The sequence below is a fragment of the Papio anubis genome, chromosome 18 (assembly GCF_008728515.1).
Source record: "Papio anubis isolate 15944 chromosome 18, Panubis1.0, whole genome shotgun sequence".
Classification (NCBI taxonomy): Eukaryota; Metazoa; Chordata; class Mammalia; order Primates; family Cercopithecidae; genus Papio; species Papio anubis.
This window is the reverse complement of record NC_044993.1, coordinates 6,632,287-6,646,006: the sequence shown is the minus strand read 5'-3', so window position 1 is coordinate 6,646,006 and position 13,720 is coordinate 6,632,287. Positions and strand designations below refer to the sequence as shown.

The 13,720-nt window shown below is 43.3% G+C and overlaps 1 protein-coding gene across 3 annotated transcripts in view; it reads left to right on the top strand.

Annotated features, from left to right (window-relative positions):
• Nucleotides 1-13,720, top strand: part of CDH13 (cadherin 13) — a 1,254,348-nt gene that overhangs the window by 809,424 nt on the left and 431,204 nt on the right. The window lies entirely within an intron of this gene.

Here is a 13,720-nt window from a genome sequence, read left to right as displayed (position 1 = left end):
TAAGGCATGGCTAATGTTGGGCACCATGTAAATATCCAGCTTACCTTTTGGTCCAAGGTCCAAGGTCCAAGGTCCAAGGCTAAACTTTGTGCTATAGCAAGGCTTTGATGAGAATTGGGTCCTCATTACAAACTCCTCAGTTATTTCTTTTCATAGTGGCCTTTTAATAAGAACTATTTTAGTAAAATAGGTAGGACTTTTTCCCTTCCCTTAGAAGATGTGCATGAAGAGAGCTTTTGTCTTCAGTCAGAGGACCAAAAGGAAGATGTTTGATATCTCTCTCGAGAAATGCATGTGCCTACTGTTACAGAAGTCACTCAAGGTTACTATAGAGCTCCTGCTATCTTTTCCCATGTTTATCCTTTCTGTCAGGGATGGTTTTAGAATTTAGAGCTTCCTTTTTTGGCCCAATACGTAGTAATTAAAGTATGCCGTAGCCAGCAGCTGAAGTCACTCCTGAGTATAATACTTGAGAAAATGAAAGAATAAAACAGAAAAATTCCTCTTCAGCTGGACTTTGATTTTCATCTTTAAAATATACTTGAGTGAAAAAAAAAAACCACCATATTAAGAGTGTCGTGTTGCTGTTCCTAGATTATGCCCAAATAAGTAAAATAGTGATTCGTCAGACCAGACAGGAGATGAGAGCTACTATTTTTCCCCCTTTGCTGAATTGATGGGATCTATCAATGACATGTAGATACATGAAACTCTGGAAATGTTACCATGGTAACCTTCCCAGACAACCAGGTGAATAATTGTATGCAAGATGCCTAAAACCTCCCGTCAGCTTCAAGGAGCTGGGTCTTCATGTGCTGCATCAGATCCCCCAAGGGCAAGATCGACCCTCTTCCTTCCCAGCTTTAAATACACTCTAGAAATGAGAGTGAATGCATTGCGTGTGTGCCAGAGGGTGTTTGAGGGGAGTGTTGGAGCCAGAGGAGCAATGACAGGTCTAGAGAGAAGGAGAGAGGGCAGGTGAAGGGAAGTCAGGTCATTTTAGGGCAGACGGTCCACGTGGCCCCTCTCTGTGAGCTGCTTTTGATGGAGAGATGGCTTCTGGTGAGAAACACCCTGGAATTTGGATTTGATGTTTACAGAAATCTTCTTAAACAAGCTGATGTGCAGAACACATTAGGAGAACCAATGAGGAAAGCGATTAAAGAGGCCAAAGTTTGAGCAGAACAGAAAAATGATTCCCAGTTGCTATCTGTGGTACCCGGGCCCTGTGAGTGAGTGACTAGAATTCAGATGGGCTGGAAAAGTGTTCTAAATGTAAATGACAGTGCTTACATTCGGTATGGCTGTGAGCTCGCACATGTCTTTGTATATTATGTGTATATATGATTAGACGGTGTCCAATTTTCCTCCCACTGTGCCTGTCCTTAAAGTTTAGAAAACAATTTTAGATTTTATTGCTGTATATACATGTAATATTTTTTGAAGGAAGATAGAGTTCTTTATGCACATTGAATTTCTTAAATCACAGAGTTATTCACTTAGGGACAGACACTTCTCCTGCAAAACATAAACCACCTCAAATATCTATTTATGATTGGTATTATCCTGTAAAAATACATAAAGACTCAGGTGTCTGTATGGATTCATTGTTTTCTTTTTCAGCACCCTCTAGGTTGGACTGTAGAGCTCGAACTGAAATAGAGTCAGTCAGATTTGGGATCCAGAATGTGGAAATGTGGCAAAAAACTTTCAAATAAAAAGCCACTTAGATTACTTAGCATCCTGTAAGAGAGTTGCAGGCAAGATGGCCCCATGAGGCCAGTGGGGATCTGAGGAAGAAGACAGTATCCTCTTTCCAACCTCTTCTTCAATTTAAATTGTTTACAAGTAATGACAAACCCTAACTGGCTATAAAAATGATCGCCTCTTTTATTTCCATCATGCTCTGCTCTTCTGTGGCTCGTAGAATCCCATGTGTTGTAGAAATTATTTGACACCCTCTGGGGTTGGGAGTGGTGGTGGGGGTAGGGATGGGGTTTGGGATGGGAATGGGGGTGGGGGTTGGGGTGGGACTTGGGGTGGGGCTTGGGGTGGAGTTTGGGGTGGGGATGGGGGTTGGGGTGGGGGGGCTGACTCTGGAAAGAGGTCCATGACTTTTCCACGCTCTCGCAAATAAAAGATGGGAGTCAGTGCTTGGGAGCCAGCCTGCATAACCTACCTTCAGATCATGTGCTCTTTCAACTGTCCCACCGAATTCATGGTGAAAACAGCCACCGGGTATCATACACTGAGTCAAGCACTTACTGTGTGCCAGCAGCCATATATGTACAGCATAATTTCATCCATGATCCCACTTCCTGCCCTGAGAGGTAGATACCATATCCCTGTCTTACAGATGAGAAAACTGAACGTCAAAGAGGCTCAGGACCTTGCCAAAGTTACCTGGCTGGGGAAAACACACAATTAGTGTCTATGTCTCCAGCTTCAAAATTTGGTGAATGGTTGCTTATTTAGCTGGTAAGAGGCTGCCACATGTGCCTCAATTCTCGCAAATTCTGGCCACATCTGCACTGGCATCCTACTCAAAAGACTAGTCCAGGTCTGTCTACAATAGGCCACATTTGTTCCGGGGCCTTGTGTGAGTTACAAGAAACCCAAGAGCCAGCCGGGTGTGGTGGCTCACACCTGTAATCACAGCACTTTGGGAGGTGGAGGTGTGTGGATCATGAGGTCAGGAGTTGGAGACCAGCCTGGACAACATGGTGAAACCCCATTGCTACTAAAAATACAAAAATTAGCCGGATGCGGTGGTGGGCGCCTGTAATCCCTGCTACTCGGGAGGCTGAGGCAGGAGAATCACTGGAACCCAGGAGGTGGAAGTTGCAGTGAGCCAAGATCGCACCACTGCACTCCAGCCTGGGTGTGACAGAGAAAGAAGACTCCACCTAGGAAAAAAAACCCAGACCCATTGGGTCTGCTCTCTCGTTTCCATGTTTTACACCACAGACTCTGCAGGCCCAGCTTGTGCAGTTCTATCAGATGAACTGATTTAGGTCCTGACAGAAAATGACTAGTTCTTCTGATGAAATAGCCAGGCCCGTTGAGTCACATCTAGGGTTCAACAGGGTTAAATGTTGAGGCCCTTGTCATCACTCACATCACTTTTTTCTGAGCCCACATAACCAAAGACAGCTTCATGGGGCGCAGCCCTTGTGGCCTCACACAGCCCAGCGAACAGAAGGGTCCCATGCTCAGAAGGGCCTGGGGCTTGGTTTAATGTTTTGCTGTCACCATCTTGAAATTCTTAATAATCATTGAACAAGGTGTCTGCATTTTCATTTTACACTGAGCTCCACAAATTATGTGGCTGTTCCTGCTCACAGCATGGTAGCCTAGAGCTGTGTTTGACGCTCTGCTCAGGTATTTAACACAGTGAGACCTAGAAGTTACTGAAACTTCTAGAAGCCTCTGCAAATGGGGATAGAATATAACAGTACCTACCTTAGAGAAGCATTATGTGAGGATTCAGTCAGACAATGTGCTTCACCCAGTGCTTAGGGAATAATAAATGTATAAGGAATGCCTCTGTATTGTTAACACTGCAATTATTATTTTTATTCTGGTAGTGTACCCTTTAGCAAAGGTAAAGCAAAGAGACACATGAGTCGTGTGAAGACAAATTCATCTTCCAACAAACCACGCATCATTTCCATGTCCCCATGTGTTTCAATGCCCTCAGCACCAATCTATCACAAAGGAAGGTCACCCATACTTATCTGTATGTGCAGACAGGAGATGATCCCAGTTGCTCGGCGCTAAACTCCAGGGTATTGTTTTGGTGAATCATTCCTGGATGAAGGAAGATCAACAGAAAATAATGGTCTTTGACTTTGCAGATCATGAGTTGCTCCTTTCGCAGCGTCACAGGCATTGATTCATGAGGCCCAAGCCAAGGTTCTGACTGCTCCGTGGGGGCAACCAGATCTCTGTGTGAGTCTGGTGTTTTCTGATGCCCAAGATACGGTGTCTATGAGTAGGTGTTCATGAGTAGGGTGCAGAGGGTGAGAACTCTTGAAATTCCTAGAGGGCACTAATTCCAAGACCCGATCATGTCTTGTTGGCATCAATTCGTGGGTGTTTTGCCCTCCAGTGTTTTCCTGGGCACCTTTGAGAAGGGCTGACCATGAGGAATGGCATCTCAGGCTCCCGCAGAAGCAGGCTCTGAGATGAAGATTGAGGTCTGTGGTTTACCTGAGAGGTACAGGGTATGGATACCAGGTAAGGTGAGGTATAGAAAAGAAAGTCAGACAACTTGAGGTGCATTATTATTATTATTTTTGAGACGGAGTTTTGCTTTTATTGGCCAGGCTGGAGTGCAATGGTATGATCTCCGCTCACTGCAACCTCTGCCTCCTGGGTTCAAGCAATTCTCCTGCCTCAGCCTTCCAAGTAACTGGGATTACAGACACTTGCCACCACACCCAGCTAATTTTTGTATTTTTAGTAGAGATGGGGTTTCACCACATTGGCCAGGCTGGTCTTGAACTCCTGACTTCAGGTTATCTGCCCATCTTGGCCTCCCAAAGTGCTGGGATTACAGGTGTGAGTCACTGCGCCCAGCCCTTGAGGTGCATTATTAAACCAGCTCCCGGAGTGGGCAACTGCAGCTTTATCCTTTTGGGGGAGCTCTAGGAACTGACATTAAACACACACGTTAGAGTTATTTCAGCTGAGGGGCAGGTAGCTGGGTTGTCTTCTCCCCCAAGCCTGATGATGAGACACTGGTTCAAAGCTGTCCCCAAGGGGGGCTATAATTTCCAGGCACTTGCAGCCAGCTGTGCACAAGGACAACCTGGGATCCATCAGCTCGAATATCCTGTCCTCTTGAGGCCTTGGCCTTCCAACAAGTTCAGGAGCTGGCTGTAGGTTGTGTTCTCCCTCCTGGCTTTTAGCCACCCCAAATGGCAGCCCGGGCAGCTGGGAGAATGGCAGCCCCCACCCTGGACAGGTGGGGCAGCTTTGAGAAAGATAGGCGGTGAGATCTCATGGAAGGAAAGAATTAGCTCCCAAACTGCATGACTGAGAAAGAGGAATGTGGCGTTTACCTAGAGGTGCACGTTCTGAGTCCTGAAAGAGGCACATTGCTTAGGCATGTCTGATCCTTCTTCTTGAGGCTGTTGAAGACAAGCAGAGATTAGCAGTTACATCCTCATTGTCTAACTTCTGAAAGCCCAGCCACTTTCCCTCCCTCGCTTTCCTGTCTTAGTCCCTTTATTTATTTTTTTTCCATCCATTATGCTTATCAAGCGTCTACTCTGTGCTGGCGCTATTCTAAGCTCTGAATGTGCAACACTGGACCTGACAGGTGCTGCTTGTTCCCTCCTGGTATTCATAGGTGAGGAGGGAGGACAGCAATGAATAAATAAGAAAGAAAATTGCGGCAAGTGCTACAACATAGCTGTACAGGATGCTCATCTCGGGAGGGGCCAAACCTAGTCTTGTAGTGAGAGGAGGCCACTCTGAAGACATGATGTACGGAGTTTTTGTCTTTTATTTTTCCTCCAGGATCCACCTGAGCTCCTTTTCAAGACACAGTTCCTTTAATTTTTAAACACGTCCAACCATTCCAGACATAAGAAAAAAACAGCCGATCAAGTGGCCTTTGAGACTAATGGCTATCCTGAGAGCTCAGCTTTGCTCGGAAGTTGCTATTTTCCAAAACAGCTTGAGCTAAAGAAAGATGGCTAGGATAGTTGATGTTTGACACCTAGCTCAGCAGACAGTCTTCAGGCTGTTGCTATGGCCTGGTAGTAAAGTCCCTTTTCTGGTTACCTTTTTACTTGTTGCAGTAACTGTGATGTGGTTTTTCAACCCACTGAGTGTTAAGTTTTCTTTTGCTGGTATTTTCAGACTTTCACGCTGTAGGCTCCTCCATTCTCAACTGCCCCAACCAGTCCTGTGTGTTTTTGGAATATCAGGCATGTGGATATTTCATTTTTTTTTTTCTTAGGTTGATATTTTTTTTAAAAAAATAAAGCAATTCTCTTCTTTTCAAGTGGAAGAAAATGCAATCTCTCCCCAATCCTACCATCCAGAGATAACCACAGTTGACGTTTTAGTGAGCACAGTTCTGGGGTTCTCTCCTGGCATCTCTACAGAGAGAGATGCAGGTGCACAGTTTTACAGATGGGAGCTCTCTGTGCTTTTCTGTAAATCTCCTTCTTCACTCCTCAGTGTCCTGTGGACATTTTTGTAATTCAGTAAACATCAAGCTACATCATTGTTTTAAACAGCTAGAATCTGGATCTACCATCGTCTACTTAACCAATTTCCTGTTGGTTTAAGTTGTTTTCACTTTTCTACACTTCCATCAATTCTGCAGAGGAGAGCTCATCTCGTCCCATGTTTGTGACAATTTCTTTAGGATACGTTTATATGAGTAGGATTAGTGGGATGGTGGATATGCCTCATTATGTTTTAATCCCTATTCAGGTGATGCTTCTAATCAGAGGATTTTAGTCTGTATCTTGGCTAAGCTTGTTCGTGCAGCAGGATACAATAGTCTTTCTTTTCACACATGAACATACTGATGGATATTTTTGTTTGTTTCTCCAGATGACACTCAGTATCTACAAGTTTTTGTGGTCATTTCACTAGCTGTTTTGTAGATTGTGGATGGTCTTGCTATGGAATCCTCACTGGGTATTGTGGTCGAGGCAGAGGAATGCAGTGGTTGAGACTGGCCCCTTTCCTCAGGTCATCACTGGAATTTTAGGCAAGGAGCAGTGCCCAGGGATGGTATCATTAACATGCTGCAGAGCCCTTGCGACTGGAGGAGACAGCACTTGAATTATGGTACACTTCACTCCAGTACAGGTGATCATAAAACAAATTTTATGAAAGAGTTGCATAATCCAATCAGAGACCATTTCCCAAAGGGAAAATTCAGAACTAAATGGTATGAAAAGTATTATCTGAACTTCACTAGCTATTGACTCCACCTAGTCATTCAAGAGAAAAGGGAATGCTTGTACACTGTTAGTGGAAATGTAAACTAATACAACCGTATGGAAAGTATGGATAGTTCTCAAAAAAACTAAAAATAGAACTACCATTTAATCCTGCAATCCTTCTGCTGGGTGTCTACACAAAGGAAAAAAAGCCACTGTATCAAAAAGACACCTGCCCTCATGGTTATCGCCACATATATTTATGACCACACCATACGTACATACACACACACAGTGGAATACTATTCAGCCATATAAAAGTATAAAATCATGGCTTTGGCAACAATGTGAATGGAACTGGAGGCTATTGTCTTAGGTGAAATAGCTCAGAAAGTCAAATACTGCATGCTGTCACTTATAAGTCAGAGCTAAATCATGTGTACACATGGACATAGAGTATGGAATAATAGACATGGAATAATAGACATTGGAGACTCAGAAGGGTGGAAGCCTGGCAAGGGTGTAAGCTGTGAGAAATTACTTAATGAGTACAATGTATGTTACTCGGGTGATAGTTACACTAAAAGCCAAGAGTTCACCACTGTGCAGCATGTCTGTGTAACACAACTGCACTTGTACCCATTAAATGTATACAAATTAAAAAAAAAAAAAGGAATCTTTTCCAAGTTGCTCCTAACTATGTCTGAAGGTCCTCTGGTGATATCTCACACCGGCTCAGAACTAAGGCCGTTGGCTCCCTTGTCATAGCCATTAGGATTTCCCTCCTCCGTATCTCAGGCCCACCCTAATGGGCACCATTGCACGTATTAGAACTCTTGGCTGCTGGCTCACGGGAGCTGGATACCAAAGCATCTGCTGGGACAGGAGAGAAGGCCTGAACCCCTTTATTCTGGTAGAAGAGTATCTAACCAACCAACAGAATGTGGATAACTATGAAGACAACTCTTATCATTTTTACTCATAGCTCACTCCTCCTAAATTCATGTATGCATCTCTGGGGCTGGAGATCAATTCCAGATGGATAACCCATTGTCTCCTGAAACACTCTCCTCTTTAACCATGAAGTCTTATGCCTGGACTGTCCTATGTATCTGCCTCTCCTCTGCATCTGCCTCTCCTCTGCTCATCACCCATGCTCATATCATTCACGTTAGACCTTTGTATTCTGGGTGAACTGGGGAGATGTGGCCCTTGGGTTCACTTTGTTTACTTGTAAAAATAAATGCTTGATAGCCCTGCCCACTAATTTTTTCAATATATTTTAGGCCCAGGCTGGGAGCCATGCTTCCATCACTTTATATTTGGAAGAGGGAAGGATTTGTGGCATCAAATATTTAAAAATAAAAGTAAAAATGTTAAAATTAATTGAATAACTTAACGAAAATAATAGCTTAAAGTGGCAGCAGGACAAAGGAGCATTTGTAGCTTCAGAAATGTGCTGATCATTCTGCAGTCTTTTCAAAAGATAAACCTGTCAGGAATCTCTAGCCAAAATGAAAATTGGTGATGGTTGAGCAGCTGCAAACAAAAGTGAAAAAGTCCTTGAGTTGTCCTAGCACAGAGCATGCTCACCAGCATCGCTGGATCCCATCCCTGATACCAAAGGATCCACTCTGAATAGCCCAGCAATTTTTAGCACTGCAGCTAAGTAAAACAGAGTGGCAGATCCAAATGTCATTAAACATTTATAATTTCAGGGAAAACCTTATTTCAAATCAATTCCTCATAACCATTTCATCAGTAAATGCATTCAACAAGTATTTATTGGGCAGTTTCTATAAGTCAGATAATATTCTAGGGGCTAGGGATATAGCAATGACCAGACCGTTTGGACCTCTATTCTTTTCTTTTTTTTTTTTTTTTTCTTTTTTTGAGACGGAGTCTCGCTCTGTCGCCCAGGCTGGAGTGCAGTGGCCGGATCTCAGCTCACTGCAAGCTCTGCCTCCCGGGTTCACGCCATTCTCCTGCCTCAGCCTCCCGAGTAGCTGGGACTACAGGCACCCGCCACCTCGCCTGGCTCGTTTTTTGTGTTTTTTAGTAGAGGTGGGGTTTCACCAGATTACCCAGGATGGTCTCGATATCCTGACCTCGTGATCCACCCGTCTCGGCCTCCCAAAGCGGAACTCTATTCTTAAGACATTGCCACCTTCCTAGGGGGAGAAAGGTGCCAACAAAAATGGTTAAACCAGATAATTTAAGTTTTGGATAAAATAAAACAAGGTACATTGTTTTATTGATGTAAGGTCAAGAAAAGGCCTCTCTAAAGAGGTGATGTTGAAGCTGAGCCCAGTGAGGATGAAGGAGTCTACCATGTAAGGGCGTGGAGAAAGGACGTTCCAGACACAGGGGCCACCAAGTGCAGAGACCTGAGGCAGGAATGACCTGAGGGACGGTAGTACCAGGTGAGACAGGGAGATGGGCAAGGGCAAGATCCTTCTCAGCATGAGTCAACAAACTATGGGCCATGGGCCAAATCTGTCTCTGCCCGTTTTGTTTTTTTTTTTAATAAAGTTTTATTAGAATACAAACATGCCCATGCATTCATGTGTTGACTACGGCTGCTTTCGCACCGTGATGGCAGAATTGGGCAACTGGGACAGAGACTGTATATTCCGCGGAGGAAAAAGTAGGTAATACCTGATCCTCTGCAAATAAAAGTTTGCAGACCCCTGGCTCAGAGCTCCATAAGTTTTGATTACATTTTAAACTTAGTAGGAAACCCTTGGGTGATTTTAAGCAAGAGAGCAGTTAGATATGATTTTACTGTTGAAAAATGACTTGTGATATTCCGTGGAGAGAGAAATAGGGAAACAAGGCATTTCAATGTTCTAGGCATGAGAGGACCATGGCAGCTATGGAGATGGAGAGAAGAGATAACATAAGATTTTTGCAGCAAGTGTGTGACAAATTGGAAAATTCTAAATATTGACTCATTTTATGATGCTAGCTTATTGTGACTGATGCCATCTATATGGAATTACAATAATACTGTAAACCTTAATGGGTTTATAATTTTTCTGCAAGTATAAACCAGACTCTACGTTCAGTTCTCTTTCTCAGCAACACAGTTAAAACCAGGAGAACCGAATGGTTTTCTCTTCATCCTTCAACTTCCAACATTTAGCAGAGTCCCAAGCCCGAATTACCCACCAATAAATTCCACTGGATGAACAAATGGCCCCAAAGGCCAGAAAGCCTGAATCCTGGCAAACTGTTTTTTAATTTAATTTTTAAATAAATGGTTGTATTTATTGAAAATGTATTCATTCCTTCAACAAATATCTTTAGAGTACCTGCTGTATACCAGGTAAACTATTTAATGAGGATGGGGTTGGAGGGGGTTAATGCATGAAACAGAATGGACCCTGACTCCGTAGAGCTTGCAGACTAAAGAGCAAGTCAGTAAATAAAGCATCACTGCTGCACAGGGGAATGTCAGTAGGCTACTGGGAGAATCTCCCTAGGATTCAGGGAGGGAGATGATGCCTGTCCAGGGTAACAAAGGAGGGGTAATCAGCTGTATATTTTTCTAGCACTATTATGTACTGGATATGGGTCCAGTTTCCACACCTACCTTTTAAAGCAGTCATCACAAACGTTTGACAATTGAGGAAACGGACACTCAGGGAGGTTAGGTGACTCCCCCGTGGTCACACAGCTGGTGGGTGATGAAGCTCAGATTGAAACTCAGACCTGTATGATTTTAATTCCTTTGCTTTTTCATTTCCTCCCCATCCACAACACCCACTGTCCTTTAAGTATTTCACCCATGATGATGTTGCAAGTAATCCCAAAGCTGCTCCCTTAAATGTAAGAGAGCATTTTCTTACACGCATAGATGAGTGAGTTTATTGTCGTGTGTGTGTGTGTGTGTGTGTGTGTCTAGATGAGAGAAAGAAAGAGAGAGAACACTACCAACCTTTCTTAGTCATTTTATAGTAGCCCAGCTTGCCAGGTAACTCCACACAGCCCATCCTTACTGGTGGTAACCTCAAATAAAGCTAGATTCTCCCCCTAGCGGTAGTTTGAGAGATGCTCAAGAACTCGAAGATTCATAAAGCATGCTGAGCCATCCATCAGTCAAGACAGTCTACAAATGTCAGAAAAGATTGATAATCAGCAGGGAGCTTGATAAAGCAGCTTTTACTGCAGCACCGTTGCTCTAAGACTCCGATCCCTTTGGAGAACGCAGTCTAGAGCTGCTACTTCCATTTATCTATACAAATACCTTTGAATCACTTTACCTTAATATATATACAGTAAGATTTTTTTAAAGCCCTGAATAATTTATGTATAGAACCACCTCCCTTCTTAACCAAATGGAAGAGATTCAGTATGCTAAGTTCAATGGGAAGAGGGCATATAAAATCCCTTTCAAGTATATGTCTTATAAAATATAGGTCATGAATTGGGTTTTTCAGTATCAAAGAAAAAATTTTAATAGACTTACAGCTTTCTTGCTTTAATTATGGGTGCATTAAAAAAAAAAAAAAAAAAAAAAAAAAAAAGTATAGTACCCAAAGCTATTTTATTATTCAGAAGACTGGCTCTTTTCAAAGAAGTCTCTAAAGTTTGGTTTGGGGAATTCTTATGTTTTGTTTCTTGCTCCAGTTTTCCACTTTTCTTTAGTGTGTCACCATGTTTATCTCCTATGATCCTAGTTTATAACAGGCTTCTAACGTGGATGCCTTCCTTTTGGAGGCAAGTGAGGGGGTCATGTTCCTACAGTCAGGCTCTGTATCCTTAAAAAGGGGCCTGCTTTTCAGACTGATGGAGGAGATTCCTGGCCTGTTCCCCTGGCCCATCAAATCCAGACTCCAGAGCTGCTTTACCATCTGTTCCTCTCCTGCCTTCTCATTTCTGCAATTTTACCCTCTCTCTAGCTGAAGAGATTCTATGCGAGTTGGCTCACCCTAAAGTCATAGGCCAGGGCTAGAGGGGATGACTTGAATAGTAACATATGTGTATACATATACGTGTGTATGTGTCTGTACATTCACATCCACATACATGAAGTTAACTTCTGTCTGTGATGCGCCATTCAAAACTGTCTGTGTAGGTTTTCACTAACTTTGGTAACTACATTCGATGTGGTGTAACTGGAAATGTTGACCCACGCAACTACAACTCAGGTAACCCAAGAGACTAGTACTGCTGGCAGAGTCGTATTTGGTGATTTCAGACACCAAGAAGCAGTGGTCCAAGTTTGAATGATTTTGTCCCCAGGAGACACTTTGGGTTCCACACTAGGGAAGGAGAGGGTACAGCCGACATCGAGCAGGCCAAGGCCAAGGACTGCTAAACATACTTCAATGCACAGAACAGCTTCCACTACAAAGAATCATTTGGCTCAAACTGTCAGTAGTGCCAAGGTTTCTCCCTAAATGGAGAAAACGAGGAGTTTTAGTTATAAAGCCCAAATGTAAGGTTGGCCGGAGAGATGCTACAAATTGTAGGCGTTGGTTGGTACCTTTTTATGGTGAGCTACAGGAACCCACTCCTCTAAGCAGGATCAGTGGACATGGAGCTCATTTTAACAGTGAGCATTTTTTGAGTGGGAGATGTTGCCAGGTCTTCTGCTGAGGGCTTCCTGTGTGTTATTTCATGGACTTACCACAGCAGTCTAGAGGCGAATGCTATGATCATCTCCATGTCCCAGTGAGGAAACTGAAACTTCAAGAAGCTGCAAAGCAAACTGTCCAGCAGAGCAGAAGCATTTTCCTCAAAATCCATTCTGCTGTCCTTTAGTAACAGACCCCAGCGTACCTTAGTAGCAGGTGTCCGTATGAAGAAGGGTATTGCCCAGCCTCCCTTGTAGCTAAATGTGGTGATGTGAGGAAGTACTGACCGATGAGCTAGAAGCAGGGATCTATGTTAGACTTCCGGGATGGTCGCTGAAAGGAACCAACTCACCTAGGAAGAGTACCCTGTATTCTCCTCCTACCACCTATTTATTTTGCTGTCTGGAGTAGAGATATGATGGCTAGAACTCAAGCAGCCACCTTGCCCTGTGACATGGCCTCAAGGATAGAAATCATGTGCTAGGAAGGAAGGACAAAACACAGAATAAGACCTGATTCTGTTGCCTGTGAAATGCCATGGCAGCCCTGGATTGCCTCTCTCCAGAATTATTTTACATAAGATAATTATGAACCTCTGTCTTATGTAACTCACTGTTATGTTGAGTTCTCTGTATTTGTAGCCAAATCTAATAACAGCTGAAATATGCAGTATCACTCAACCAGTAAAAATTAGAGCCCAGACTATTTGACGTTGAGGCAAGCCGTGCTTTTTAACCACTGTGCTGTGCTGCTCGAGACATAAGCCCACTTCCTCCTCTGTATGCCTTTCATGCACCAGTTTTCGTATAGTAATCAGAAAATTGAGTCTTTATTGGAACAAAAATGCTCTTTGTCTCCTCTGTTATCTTAGAGTTCCTTCCAGAAAGCATTCTAAGGCCTCTTTGACATTAGACATTTTTATTAGGTTAGGAAAAAAAAAAAGAAAACCCACTGCCTTATGATGGAAACTGTCGTAGCTTAGTTATTTTGATTTCCTACTATTACTGTAATTTCAGATCACAGTCTAGTACTAATAATCTGAAAAGATTCCAATAATGCACACCATGATGGGGCTGCCGTTTATGTCAGTGTGCTGGCTTCATGTCCACATTCCAGGGACCAGAGAGGAAAGCTTTAAAGGGCTCTAGAAGGTTCTCAGAGAATATTAATTTTTTCCTTGCCAGTGAATCAAGTTGAAGTCCATCATAAGAAAGTACCTGTGAGTTC